The sequence below is a fragment of the Lonchura striata genome, chromosome 2 (genome assembly GCF_050655825.1).
Source record: "Lonchura striata isolate lonStrDom1 chromosome 2, ASM5065582v1, whole genome shotgun sequence".
In the NCBI taxonomy this organism is placed as follows: domain Eukaryota; kingdom Metazoa; phylum Chordata; class Aves; order Passeriformes; family Estrildidae; genus Lonchura; species Lonchura striata.
In genome coordinates this window covers 59,388,648-59,400,080 of record NC_140704.1, presented here as the reverse complement: position 1 = coordinate 59,400,080, position 11,433 = coordinate 59,388,648, and the positions used below count along the sequence as shown (strand labels likewise).

Sequence of the window (11,433 nt, the reverse complement as noted above, 5' to 3'; positions counted from 1 at the left end):
CATGCAGGCAGCCCGAGCCGAGGGGGCTCTCTATCTGATTGGTTTCCATTCACTGCTCCTGATTAATAAAAAAAAAAAAAAGAAAAAAAAAAAAAAAAAGGGAGGAGGCGGGGGAGGGAAAAAAAAAAAAAAAAAAAGCCAAACTCCTCCCTCTCGGCTTGGCTCCCCGGCAGGCGCGCACACGCACCCGCACATTCGCGCACCCGCACCCCTGGCGCCGGCGCTGCGGCTGCCGGGGCCGCCGGCGCTGCCGCACTGGGGCCGGGGGCGCGGAGAGCGCGGAGCCGATCCCTCCGGGCGGGCAGGGATTTGCGACTGAATGCGGTGGGAGGGCAGAGGGGGAGGGTCGTGCCAGCGAGCCCCCCTTCCCCCCCGAGAGCAGCTCCGTGCTTGAGGTGGTGAGCAGCCAGCTTCTTCCCAATCGTTTGGTAGCGATAGCTAAAGCGGAATAAAATCGGGGGAGGGGGGATAAAAAGGAGGCAGAGGCATGCTCCGCTGTTGTGAACTGTGTGTTTGTGCTGTGCGGCTTCTCATCCTCCGAGCTTCATCCTACGTCCTTCTTTCGACATCTGAGATGCCCCGCTGGTCTTTTCCCACACTTCCCAGGAAGTTCCTGGACTTGATGAATCAAGCTCTTTCGGTGACTTATTAATGGAGATGACACTTCGTGGTCGCACGTGGCGGTTTCTATGTGAATGGAAAGCATCGAAAGGGGATTTTCCAGGTGCCTGTCTTTGCTGGGTCCCTCTCATCCCAGAGGGCTTCCCACTCAGGAGGTTATGACTAATCTTAATGCAGAACGGACTGAAATCTCAGCTTTTGCTTGTGGGACTCATGGAGCCCCTCTGCACACATGCATTTTGTACAGTTTCTCCCCCCACACCCCCCAACTGCCTAAATACAGCCTGAAATAAGGCTTTACGTTTTCTTAATCTATATTTTAAATTACAAGATGGATATTGCCAGCCAGTTTATTATTTACCTGACAAGAGTCCACCCAATTCAGCTGCGTGGTGTCCCTTTAAGATTCGTAGGAAATGTTGCAAGAAGTGAAGCTTTCTGCCATTTGCCTCTCACATCTCCAAAATCTTAGGTTTGACCTTTATGATTTTTTCCCTGCTAGTAAATCTAAAGTTATCTTGTTTTTCTTTCTTTTTCTCTTCCTTTTTTCTTCCCTTGCTCCTACCCACCTTTCACAATTTCAGCATGCTATATGTCTTAAGGATGGGTCTGTGCTGGCTCTAAGCCATCTTTGTGTCCTGTTCCTGGACTATTTCAAAGCTTTTAGTATAATTCAAATATCCTGAACACCAGGAATTCAGGTAGCAATCTTGCTGCGTTTGCTGTAATTTCTACAGTGCTACAGCACCATGTTCACAGCACAGCTGAAACGTGCTGGGATTGTTGTAAAATGTGAAATATGTAAAATTTTCTTAAGGAAGGATGTTCTTTAATGTCTGATCTTTGTGTACTCTCAAGACTAGTCAACAAGAAGGGAGATTTAATCCATGAAACACAGCTAACAAGCATGCTCTCAGTGATGTCCAGGTGTTAGAAAAACAAATTACTTCTTGGTAGAATTGCCTTGTTAAGGGTTAGGGCCTGACATGCTACAGTGATCTTGGACAGGGGGAAGGTTACCAGAGCTTGGGAAGAAGGATGTTCCATTAGTGGACACAAAGAATGCAGAATTTGCGGGCCACAAGGACAACTGGCAGAACTCCCAAGGTAAGGAAGAAATTAATAAAGATAACTCAGCAATTGTGCTAAAATCAGCTCCAACTGGGTAAAAGGTAATTCTGGCAGATAAAAGATCATGACTGTCGACTCACGGACCATCAACCCAAGAAACCCAAGAAAAAGATTGAACATAAAGATTAATTAGCATGAGAAGCAAGAGAACCATTAACCGGTAGAAGACAGGATACTAACTAATAGAGAACTATGTAACTTGTTGCCAATGAACACTAACTCCTTTGTTTGCTGAATTGTATAAATAGTAAAAATTTGATAGCTGATGTGCTTGATTTGTGGAATACCACCAAGCAACGAGGCTTGTGCAGCTGTGAAATAAATAATCAATTTCTCTCTTGAGTGTGTAATTATTGGCTTGTTGCACACCAGGTAATGAATCAGATTCTTGTGTGTGGACAACAGGCTCCTTAAGAAAGCCTTCAACATATTTCCCACAGCCACTGTTTCGGCAGAATTAATTATTTTAAGGACTCTGTATGATACTACAAAAGGAAAAGCAGTGTAAAGAAGCTGCATTCTGCTTTGCATATATTTGTGAACTCAAGCAAATCACCCTGAAAACCTACTTAGGTACCACTGCCATTATCTGGCCATTTTCGTCTTTCCACGGCTGAGTTTTTCCAGCCTGGAGATCATTCTGGTTGCTCTTCTTTGAACTTCCCCTAGTTCCCTCATTATTTTTGTTTTTTTTTTTTTCAGCAATGACAGGTCAGGAACTCAGTGAATATTCGCAGAGCATTCCCACAGGAGCTTTCTGGACACAGTCTATCTCTCTTTATGACAGACCACATTTGCAGGCTTTCTTGTTCCCTGCCATATTGCATTGTCAATTCACTGCCCACTCTAACCCTGAGGTGTCCTTGGGCATTATTCATTCCTAGATGGGTCATATTTTGATTAGCCTTAGTAAGGCTGCTTTTATTATTTTATTTTATTTTAATTTAATTTTCTCAGACAGAATGAAATTAATCTTATCCAAGAAAGACTTCTCTATTCTTGTTAAAAAGGAAAAGTTAGTACAGGAACTGTTGTGTTCTCCATAACACGTGCATAAGATATTTTTCTTCTCATCAATTATATGAAGTTATGGTTCACAGTTTGAAGTCCATAGCTGTGTGAAGAAAACTTCTTTTATTTTTGAGAGACATTTTCAGGATGATGCTTTTCTTCCTCAGCCCTCTTCTATTGACAGCTATAATGATAATAGAATTAGCAGATTAGATCACATCATTAGCCAATGAAGAGTCCTGTATACCTAATACATTAGCTAAGTGAAAGGCTCAGCTGAGATTGTGAAAATTGATCAAGATTGGCTGAAAACAACTTCCCTGCCATGAGGTGGAGAATATAACAAGATTCAAAGAAGAACTGAATGTTCATGAGTCTAAGACTCCAAGACTGAAAAGGTGACAATGTTTGCAGCTCTTGAACCAATCTTGTATTTGGAAATCAGAATGAGTACTCAAGGTAAAACAGCTGTCTCAATGCCTGTCTTGTCTGTGGCTGCTCTCTTAAGCAAGCATTCCTGCCCATGGACTGACAAGAACGAAGATCCTGAGTGGCAACTTCTGCCTCTGCAATCTCTGTGGAGACCCTTCAACGCTGACCAAAATGTCCATGAGTCTCAGTCACCACCACAAAAACAAAATATGGCGTGAGCTAGGAATATGTGGTGATATTCTCTAAGCTATTTACGTTAAATTCAATTTCCAAACAATAGAAGATGTCTATGTGGGATTTAAAGACTAAACAGCCACTTATGGTTCACTACAAGCTGCAGAATCTACAAAACATTCTGAATGTCTCACTTTGTAACTCCACACTTCAGAGTTTGCCCAGCCTCTTCCAAAAATGAAGAGGGACCTACTCTGAATTTATAAAGGAGAAACCTTAGTCTAAGAAAGTGTTTCTTCTCTCTTTCCTGCCTTTTTTTTTTTCCTATGGGTGAGGAGCCCTGCTTTCTCAAGCTTGAATGACACATCTTTCATGTCTTTAAGCCCAATCCTGTAGATCTATATGATCAACGATTAGCTAGGCAATTGTAAGGGTTGAGATAATGTCACATTTTACCATTCTTCAAGAAAGATGTGATTCTCATAGCACTGAAACAGCCCTGGTGTCTTCCTAGTCCTAGTCTACTGTAAATACCTAAGAAACAGGGTAGCACAAACCACTTTCCCATCTTCTGCCAATTCACTCTGGTCTGCTTGGCCACTTGGAAGAGTAATGGTTTGCCCAATGAATTCCAGTGATTGCATGCAGCCCTGCATAACATATTTGTTCTTAATTTCTGAATAGTTCTGTTCTTTGTCAATGTCCTTCTTCCAGTGAGATGTCCAAAATTGTAGGAGGAGATTATTCCAATTAATCTGAATGCCTTGTGCTAATTTGAGTTTGTTACATGTTTTAGCCCCTTCTAGAAGTGATGAAGAAAAGCAGCAGATGGTTTGATTGGTTCCTTCATTAGCCACATAAGGAAGGAACTACTCCATTTTTGCATATTCCATAGATATTTTAGGGTGAAAAAGATTCCCACTGAGATACAAAAGAACAAAGAAGCAAAATGTGAATCTGAGCTTGCTGATTTTGTGGAAACTTTATGAAATCTGCCTGGTTTTTCTTAGCTTGCTGTCTGAACCTCTCAGCTGTTTCTCAAGTAGGGAACCTGATACTGCAAATTCTTGCAGTTTTATGGCTTTTTTGAGTGTCTCTCTTACCCCATTTCAGTGGTGTAAGTCAGGGAATTATAGTAATGAGAAAATAGTAATAGCATTTTTGGTTTATCCTTGAAGTAGTTGTATTTATTCATTAATTGTGCAGTTCCTCTGAGCAAACTGGAACTTTGGTCCTTTGGTCTAGGTTGGAGATGAAAATTTATTTTCAAAACTCTTCTGGAAAATTGATTTTCCAGTCAACTACCATGGTGGTTATTCCTATGCTTCTCTGGGTATTGTTTCAAAGAAACACAGATTTTCTTTAAGGAATAGCTTTACTTCTGAGTTGAATAAACCTGACCATCATGGTTTCTCACCAGTTTTTATTTCAGTGTTTAGTCCATGCCTTTTTTGCCTAGGGATGGCAAAAACAATTTCATTTTGGATTAAACTCATACTGAAACAGATATTTTCAAAACTGTCATATACCTCTGAATTTCTTAGCTCTCCTAATTCCAGTGGTATTAAAATATCACAAGAACAGCTGTTGTTATGTTGCTTGTGGAATCAGTAATTACAGCATTGTGTTGCAAAAGTAACAAGCTGAAGGGTGGCAGGTAAGTTTCACACACAGATAGTTTAAATATGTCCAGCTGAACCAAACCTTTGTGTTTTAGGGTTCACCTTTCACTCTTGGCAAGCAAGCAAGAAACTGCTGTTAAAAGTAATATAACAGCATCCTTCACCTTTTGCATTCCCAATATGTCAGATTGATCATTCCTGACAGAAGCATAAAAATGTCAGTGTAACAAATAAGATGGGTAAATAGCAGCTAATGCCTGGGGAGTTTCATTGCTTCAACAGGTACATGACATTATAATTGCACTAATCAGCATTCCTACAAGCAGCCAGCACTTCAACTTGCCATCGAAAAGGCCTGAAAGGACAGAGACTTCTTCCATGCAAAACACGTTGGAGATCAACTAAACCTCAACCAGCTTGGTCTTTAAAAATGAAAGCATACATCATTAGGATAAGTGAGGAGCCAGCACACATCTGCATTCAAGGGATGGCAGCAAATGAAAAATCAGATTCTATCTCTCTAGCTGAATAATCATTACATAATGGAATCAGTTCATGACCAAATTTCACTCTCGGTCATCCAGCTGCAGTCAGAATCTTGATAGCTTCACTGGAACTGATACAAAAGGTTATCAGTAATAATCTGATACTGCTGTTGTAGGAGTTGTTAGTCATGGGCACCAGTCAGAATCTGGAGTTAGTTCCCTTTTCCACATGCTATGTTATTGTAGGAAAATTAGAAAGTAACGCATTTTTCCACATCGGTCAAAGTTTTGGATGCTTTGGGAATATTTTACAAGATACATCCAAATATTTTTCAACAAATACTTAATTTTCTGTAAAAAATATCCTTTAATTTATTGTGCAACCTGCAGAACTCTTCTACATGATTGCATTTATTGTCAAAGCCACACTTTGTTGAAGGAACCTATTATTTATTTGTGTGAATCTAATGTTCTTACCAGTCCCCTGTCTGTTTGTATCCATCATTCTCTCTTCTCTAGGGGCTCAGAGTTTCTGTGTAATTTACCACGGTTTAACCAGTTACTTCTCAGTGCCTGAGCCACAGTGACTGTCTGTATATACTGTCAGATGGTAGAAAACACCATGTAATTTGATTTTGTCAATCCCTTTTCATTGTGGACTGTGCTAAAATGAATTATCTTCCATGTGTTTCTGGCTAAGAGTACCTCTATTAACAGGTACTATGCCTCAGCTGATGTAGGCTACTTACTGTGCAGTAATAACTTGCTTGTGAGTCTGACATGAACATAATTTGTATTTTAATAACCTCTGAAGAAATAACTGTATTTTCTACCTCATCTTGAACAGTACCTAGTATAATGGGAGAAAAAGCACTAAAAAAGTCATGCAAATAATTAATACGTCAAAATCACAGTGTATTTTTCAGTACTGCACACATACACACATCCATTTGCAGATTTTCTGGCCCAAAGGATTTGTCACCTAAATAGAGATGAAAAGCAAATGCTAAAAAGGAAAATGAAGAGATGAAGTGAGTTCAGATTCATGTCGTGGGTCTGTTCAGATCTAGGGGGTCAAATTCAAACCTGGCTCCTACTCACTCTAGCTCAAATCAGTATTTTATCCTCTTTTTCAAAGTGCTTGCCATGGCTGGTCCCTACTGAAGGTTTCAATCCAGGTGTATCTTTCTCATTTCTCAGATAGGTATTGCTGGGAACCACAGGTCACTCTTTTCCTCCAGGCTGATCAGTTCCTCCTTCTCAGGATTAGGATTTAGCCCAAATCTTCATCTTTCCTGAAAACAATATTGACACACTTTTCTGTCTGTCAGGCTAGGTCATTTACACAATGAATAGCAGATAATTTTTGAGTAGTTTTCTAAAAAGTGATGGTTTACTTTTCCCCATCTCCTTTACTTTTTGATTCATGTAGTCCCAAGTATGTTCCTTGTGTGGCTGCAAATGCACATTGCATTTTTCTTGGCAAAGCAGTTTAAGTAATTTCTCCTTCCTCTATCTGTGGGCTTATCATTTCTGCCTCTGTGCCTGCTCACCTCCCTCCAGTTTTGTCATCAACACCATAAATGGGATGTGCTGTAACCTGGACACAGAAATCAATATAGTTACAAATGATTCTTGATAAAGTTAGTTTTGTAATTTGGACCCTTTGAGTTACTTGTTGAAGTGGTAAATGTGAGTGGATTGTGAACTACTGTACCTTTGTGTATGTGCAGGAGTGGTGGTTGGGGGAAATTTCTTAAATGACTGTGTCACTGGAAAAATTTAGTGTCATATTACGCATTAAGACATACATTGCCTTTTCAGGAGAAGTTGTGTAGCAGCATAGTAATAAAAATGATGAAAAATCCACAGGACTTGTGAAAGATTGTTCTCTAGCTATACACAGAATTTGAAGTGACCTAGTTGTCTATTAGCATTTACTTCAGCTAATCAGTGAATCTGCTGCTGCCTTTTTACTTGAAAACTGATATTGTCATCCCAGAAGAAACAAACATTCTTTACACCACATCTTTGTGGGTTCTTTGTATGCTATTTTCTTTATCTAAGAACATAATTTGCTGTTCCTGATGTTTGGCTGAAGGCAGGGGCCTAGCAAATTTTTCTTGTGACATTTCACATGGGCTATTTTATTCTTCCCTAAAATGGGGTCTTTTTTATCCCCCTCCTTCTTCTTTTTGGAATTCCTCTCATCTGGTTGGTCACAAAGGCCTTCATCTGAAGAGTGGAAATTGCAGCTCCTTATGCCTTTCTTTGAAGCCACCACGCAAACTTCATGATTCCAGTTTATGAAGTCCAGTGAGCAGGACATTTTTGTAACTTTTTTGTCTCTATATCTTGTGATTGCAACACTTGTTACTGTAGGAGACTGACACTAATCTCAGTCTGCATCATAAGAAGGCAGAGGAATTTTGAATTTAAGTGGATGTCTGAATTTCAACTGAAAATGTGATTTCAGGTGAAAATGTACAAATGTCCATGAAGTGTCTATAAATACATATACTTTTCTTAGAAGGCTGCAAAATTTAAGATTTCCATCCCATCTGCTTCCATGCTGGTAACTTGTAAACCATCATCCTAATGCTGCAGGCTTACTTACATGGTTGCCCAAGTCATCCTGTATCCTGCATCCTCAAGCCCTGACACTTCCAAGGAACTTTTAGAAACCAGGAGCCAAACTTTTAGCATAATTCTTTATGACTCCCTTCAAATGGAGTTGCACAACTACCCTATGTGTGACATTAGAAATAAAGTCCCTAAGGATGAGGCAGCTCACTAAGGGTTGCTATGAAATGCAGTATTGAAATATTGAAGCTGCATAATGCAGCTGGCTACTCAGCCTGGTGTTAATATAATTTTGGGCCATTTTTCCTTGAATGAACAGAAGTATTCTTGCTTGTGTTAAGGATTTCCAGTCAGAAAGAGAAGCAGGAGCCTTTTATTTTGCATTTAATGAGAATAGTCCCCACTAGGAAAGAACGTATTGTCAGGACCTTTTTTATTTACATTCTCAATTAGTAGCAAACTGTGATAGTAATTCACAAGAGAATTAACACACTGCCTTCTGCATTTCACTGTCTCCTTTTCCTGTAGCTGTTTCAGGAGCTGCAATGCTGTGGGATACACTTAGATCCCATTAATAGGTACTATACTGAAAAGGAAAAAGCTAAACATCCTCTACTAGATCCTCCTTCTAACCTTTTATTCAGCTAGCCTTCTATTAAGGTAGGAAGTATTTTAGCAGGACTTAGAGTGATGCTGGTGGACTCTTGTAGGAAAAGACCATCTCATAGTTGAATAAATATAAGTATACTAGCAAGGACCCATGATAATGCAGGAGAAGACAGTAGATGCTTTGGGATTCTTGTTGGAAATCCTAGTTTGATGACTTAGGTTGCAGCTTTGCAAGTTAATAGAAGCAGATTAAACTTAGGGCACCAGAGTAGTCCACCCAAGTCTGGAGTGTTCATCTTACATCTTTGTTGAGTTGAGGGCTCAAGGTACTATGGGGATTAGTATCTACACTAAAGTTCCATTGCAGTCTAGGAAGAGTCAAAAAAACCTGTTTACATGTTCTCCTTGAATTGGGTGAGGATATATTTCCTGAACCCACAGGCTTTGTTTCACACTTGAAATACTGTATAGCCTATTTGAATATTTTTGCAGTGCTTAACATTAGCATCTTTCACACAGTTTACATTACTTTGACTTATGGAAGTCCCACTGTGGAGGAATGGGAAAATGTAAAGTTCTGTATTAGTAAACCCATGACAGAAAAAAGAGGCAATTATCTCTTGTTTTAAAAGCTCCGAAGTGTAATTCTTGCAGTTAATTCCTGCAAGGTTCAGAGAATCTAGGGTGAATTTGGTTTGTGGTAGATATTTACATTCTCTTTGGATCAGCTATATATTTATATATAAGAACACTGATTTCAATAACAGTCTTCTATTTAAACTTCCAAATCAAATAGAGCCTATGGGGCATCTGACGTAGATTAGTGAACTATTGTTTGAGGTCCAGCTGAGTATCTGATGTGATGGATAAAAATAGATTTCTTGGCATGTGCTTAAAAAAAATGTTTATAAGGCTTTTTATTACTAGAATTAATTTCTCCTTCTATTTTCTCCCATATGATTAGCTATATATTAGCTAACCACCACAGAAAGGAAAATGCCCAACAACTATCTAGAGACATAAAATCAGCCTAATGTAACAGACACCCAGTAGGAATATAACTCATAGGAGCTGTTGGGTTGGGGCCTTCGGAAAGAGCCATAATTTATAATTGGCCACTGTTCATCTGACAAAAAAGAGACTGTGAGTTCAAAAGGGACTTCAAAATGTGAACCTGTGCATTGTATTTGCTCTGGATGGTGCATTAACATCTCTAGCAAAGCTTATGCTATTTTGAATGATGGAGGTCCTACTGTGTAGGGCTGGGGAAAAAGAAATAAAGTTCTGTATTAGTAAGCATGTGACTGGAAAAAAGGCAATTATCTCTTTCTTTTAGAGCTACAAAGTACGGTGGTGGTAGCTTCTGACAAGAGTAAACTAGATGTGCACAGCTTAAAGGCAAACTGAGGACATGCAGATGAAAAGTTCAGCCCTTTTCTCATTCCCCCCTCCTTTCTTTACCCACCCTTGTGATCTCTTTACTACAGCTGGAGAGAAAATCTGGGGCACTTGTTTCTTTCATTTCGTCCAGATTGTTATTTTATCCTCATTTTTGGTAGAGTGGTAATGATATCCAGTGGCTGCTTAGATGAATCACTGATAGATATTCCTTAGGGATATTCCAGAAAAATGCATCCCAGCCAGGACTTATTTCCTAAGTCACAGCATGAATTTGAAACCTATACAGTCTGCCAACAGTAATCAGCTCCTGTCACTGGTCAGGTTTCCATTATTTTTTCCTTGGCTCTGTTCTTCATCCCTTCTATTTTATCTACCCACACCAGCAATTAAAGGCTGCAATGAATTCTAATGCGCATAAGGAGGCAAGAACACACACAGAATCCTTTCTTACCCTTGCATTTCATCTACAGAATATTATGGTTTATTCTGTCCTTATTGTACTTACTAGCTTGTGCTGTCATGGTTTGGGATTACAAGATACGTCCATTTCTTTTCTTGGGTAGTTTGCAAGACAAAACCTGTCTCTCTGAAATCTGCAAGGAATAGAGGCATAATTAACAACAACAAAAAAAAAATCAATATTATTGTGAAAAGACAGGTGAGCTTTATTCAGGGATCTAAAACCTTGAGATGAAAAGTGACACATACAAAGGCTCCATATTTGTTAAGGAGGTGAATACTGCTTCGGAAAGCGCAGAGTAATCTCACCAAAGTAGTTTGTGTCGCAAGATGACCAAAGGGCTTTGGAGAGAGTTTGTCCCTGTTACTTCTGAACAGTCATCTGAACTTAAGCTGTGCTTGTTACCAGGATTGCTTTGGAACTGGGAGCTGATTGTCACAGAAGCTTCCCTGGACACATTGCAACATCTCCCTGCAAAATCTCCGAGCTGCGGCATTACCTTTTATGGAAAAGTTCCCCTTCCAGTACGGCTTTTGGAATGGCACATCAGCTCTCCCTCCTCAAGAAGGCCTTTCCAGTTGGCCTTCGCCGGCTGTGTCAGCTGCCAGGTAGAAAGCAATCCATCACTGCTTTCACTCTCTAACACAGCGGGCAAATTTTTAAAGGAAAACGCAGTTAGAGCTGGATGAAAATAATTTCCCAAGCTTGCACGACTATGTATCTATTGCCATAGCAGCACTGAGAGCTCCTGTGGCCAAGCTGATGTGATGTCAGGTGAAAGCTGCTGGGCTTCCTTGCGTGGGTCCGTCCTGCTGGCACAGAGCGCAAGCAGGCATGCGGCACAGAGTGGGACTGAGGCTGCCTTCACACCAGCCTTGCCCAGCCTGTAATTCCGCACTCCCAA

The 11,433-nt window shown here is 40.2% G+C and overlaps 1 long non-coding RNA gene across 1 annotated transcript; it reads right to left on the bottom strand.

Annotated features, from left to right (window-relative positions):
• Positions 1-6,636: 6,636 nt before the first annotated feature.
• On the bottom strand, positions 6,637-10,913 carry LOC146768265 (uncharacterized). Its single transcript, XR_014952536.1, has 3 exons — positions 10,778-10,913; positions 10,575-10,662; positions 6,637-6,771 (listed from the first exon to the last, which is right to left on the bottom strand). It is a non-coding gene; the product is annotated as an uncharacterized LOC146768265 (long non-coding RNA).
• Between the last annotated feature and the right edge of the window lie 520 nt (positions 10,914-11,433).